The sequence below is a fragment of the Papaver somniferum genome, chromosome 6 (assembly GCF_003573695.1).
Source record: "Papaver somniferum cultivar HN1 chromosome 6, ASM357369v1, whole genome shotgun sequence".
In the NCBI taxonomy this organism is placed as follows: Eukaryota; Viridiplantae; Streptophyta; class Magnoliopsida; order Ranunculales; family Papaveraceae; genus Papaver; species Papaver somniferum.
In genome coordinates, this window is record NC_039363.1 from 100,467,019 (window position 1) to 100,470,495 (window position 3,477).

Sequence of the window (3,477 nt, forward strand, 5' to 3'; positions counted from 1 at the left end):
AAACCATGATGAGGACACTGGGATAATAAATCATTGAACCTTTCCAAATACCTATATAAAGATTCTCCCTCTTGTTGTGAAAATGTGCATATTTGCGTCCTAATAGACGATGTTTTGTGCCTAGGGAAAAACTTATTGAAAAAGGCAGATGTAAGTTGTTCATATGTCTCAATTGACTCGGAGTCCAAACTATACAGCCACGACTTGGCCTTATCTTTCAGGGAAAATGGGAATAACCTAAGTTTCAAAGCATCATCATCTAAGCCTCTAATTCTTAGAGTACTACAAATTTCCTCAAAATCCCTAACATGGTAATAAGGGTTTTCATTTTCTTTCCCTAAAAAGATTGGGAGCATCTGTAAGGTCCCAGGTTTCAGTTCATAGGGTGCCTCCGTTTCAGCTAACTTAATACACGAAGGACGAGTAGTCCTAGTTGGATTCAACAAAGCTTTCAAAGTTGCCATTTCTGGCGCTATCGGAGCAACAGGATTCTCTCCTCAGTCAAAGGACGTTCAAAAACATCTTCAAAAGTCGGACTTTCTAGATTAAGGTAATCGAGACGCTTCGAACTACTAGGTTTCTCTTTAACAAATCTACCTAGTGCGTCTCTTTTACGTTCAGGCATACAATATAATTTTCTAAATTGGAAGGGTAAGCAAATACATATCAAGGCCGACTCAACCAAATCAAACCTATTGATTTCTAGCAAACAAAAAGCATGATGGCTCCACTTAGATTGTTTCTAGACCAGCTTCTAATCCTTCGAACGGGAATTCGTTACAATTTAAGCAAACCCCTCTGGAATCAATCCGGGTTAACGTAAGTTGAATAGAGGCGAGGGAAGCTCGGTGGAGCTTTGATACCCAAGGCCTCACCAGTATTACAAGGCGGCGCAGTCACGCATTCAACTTACAGAAACTGTCAAGAACTTCGAAGTATGCTTAAAAGAGTAACCAATATTTTTCGAATGACTTTCCTGTTAAGATCGTTACCCTATCGGTCTCGTTCTAGTCAAAATTTAGGTTTAGGTTCGCGTAGGGTACGTGTTCCTAAAGCGGGCAAGAAGATATCAGTGATGAAATCCGAACCCTTATCTTGTATGGCCAGTCCTTGCCCTTTACTAGAAAAATAAATGTCCGTACTCAGTCCTCAACATATATGCATACGAAGGAGTCCAGTAATTCGCTGACAGGGGATTCACGAGTGTTTAGAATCTTACCTCCAGTTCCAGACGGGGGATGAATCGGTTGTAGTCGACTGGAGCCACTGACTTCGATGTCTAGTGTACGAACCCAAGGTGCAGAGACAATATCGTAATTGTCCTCCTTCTCTGCAAACAGTTTATATTTAAAGTACCCTTCTGTATGGTAATAAAAAAATAATGTCCCAAAGTCCAAAAGTCCAAAAAATAAAGAAAAATTACAAAAATAATAAACCCTAATACAGTTTTTTTTTTTAAAATAAAATAAACAAACTCTAAACTAAAATTGTCTTCTTTTCTGTTCTTTTTGCTTTAATCTTTAGCTCCAAGTCTTTATGAAATCACCAAACTCCTTGGCTCAATTTTCTATATGATCCCGAACCTGTAGACACAAGATAAATACCCAAAAACATAAAAAAGGACAAAAAAAAAAAAAATAAAAAAAATAATAAAAAAAAAATGTAAAACCCTAAAAACAAGTCTGCGTCGCCAAAAATTGATGTGATTTGTAGATAGTGGTAAAAGTGGTTCGATTCTCATACTTGTGAAGGATATTAATTAGACTTAAATTCTAATATTAAAATAGAAAACTCACTAAAAATTATAACAAACTCAATCAAAGTTGATATCAATATTAAAAGAACACTGAGGCTAAGATTCCACTATTTTCCAAGTTTAAGGTGATTTAATCCTTTGTATTCATGCAATTTTCTTGTTCAATTTGATTCTCACTATTGCAACAAGTAGATTTTCAAAAGCGATAATTGTAAATACCAAGCATGAAGCATCAAGAGTCTATAAACTAAGCATACTCCATCAAAATAGATCACAATCACTCAAATAAAAATCATATTCAATAATAGTCTAAGGCAAATAATCATAATAATAATTGCAATAAATTAAATTAAATAGATTGTACCGCTTTTTGTTGGAAAAATAGCTTCCTCTATCGCCTCAGCAATGGGGTTTAGCTCCTCATATAAAAAAAAGGTTCAAGATAATAAATCATGGCTCAAAAGGTGGTTTTATTGAAGAGAATATATAAAACAGCAGATCTGCAACGGTGTATAGATGTTACAGAAGTCACTGTTACAGTTGGTGTTGCAATACTGAAGATATACGTTACTAATCAACTATTACAGGATCAGAAATTTAAGACCCTAGAATACGACTGTCCTGCGCAGCTTAATGTTCTTCAGCTGTTAAACAACGACACTGTTCTGCGACTGTTTCTCGTGCGTCAATGTTCTTCGCGTTCTTCCTCTTCAACAGCAGCAGAAACAGAGTTTGATAAAACTCTGATTTCTTCTTCTCTGGCTCTCTTCAGGTCCCCAAACTCTCGACACCCTTTCTATATGACCCAAACAATCTATTTATATCAAAAATACCGATTAAATCTCTCCCAAATCTTCCAAAATCTCTTTCCTTCTCTTCACGGCCAAGTTGCGGCAATTTCTTGTTTTAGAATTTATACGCATTTCTGAGCTTTCCTTTTTATTCTAAACTCTTCCTTAGATAGATACAAATCTTTGGCAAGGTTCACAGCACTTTAGTCTCTCTAAAATTCCCTAAAACAGGTCACACACGTGACTTTCCATATTTTCTGTTGTGATAAAAATCCGTCGATTGAGCCCAGTCTAATCAATTTCAACACCCATATCAGATTCCTAGACCCATAAGGAGTCTATCCTATGAAAATCAGAGGTTTAATCGACCTCAAACTCCTCCAAATCAGGAACCCTAAAATCTGTTCTTCACTGCACCTAATTTCTCGCCAAAACTTGGTTTTTGAAATGTTGAAGATGGTTTCCACTTATCCATGGTAGGGGTGCGATTAGCAGCTTCCTGGAAATGGGATGCCCCTTAGTAATTAGGTTAACCCTTATCCAAAGTGAGAGTCTGAATAACAAATTTCATTCGGGTGCTTTCCGACAACTTTTCGAGCCAACTTTTTCCAAAAATGTTTATTGGCCAAAAATACCTACAAATAAATAAAACACCATAATAAGAACAAAAATGAGCCCTAAAAATATATAGAATCGAGATAAATCGGACACAAAAATGTGTCTATCAGGGATCTTGGTGTTGCAGACATTTTGAATCAAAAATTGGCCTTTTTGTCGTATTACATTGGATTAGAATTGTTTATTTCTCGTGCATTAAAAATAACTAATCATTTATAACAAAATGGTTCATTTATTTTATGACAAGAGCAAGGACAAATTTAAGCTAAAAATTAAATAGAAATTACCAAATAAGTGACAACAAACGGTTAT

General features: G+C 35.7%; 1 pseudogene; it reads left to right on the forward strand.

Annotated features, from left to right (window-relative positions):
- Nucleotides 1–100, forward strand: LOC113292125 (annotated as a pseudogene).
- Nucleotides 101–3,477: the final 3,377 nt, after the last annotated feature.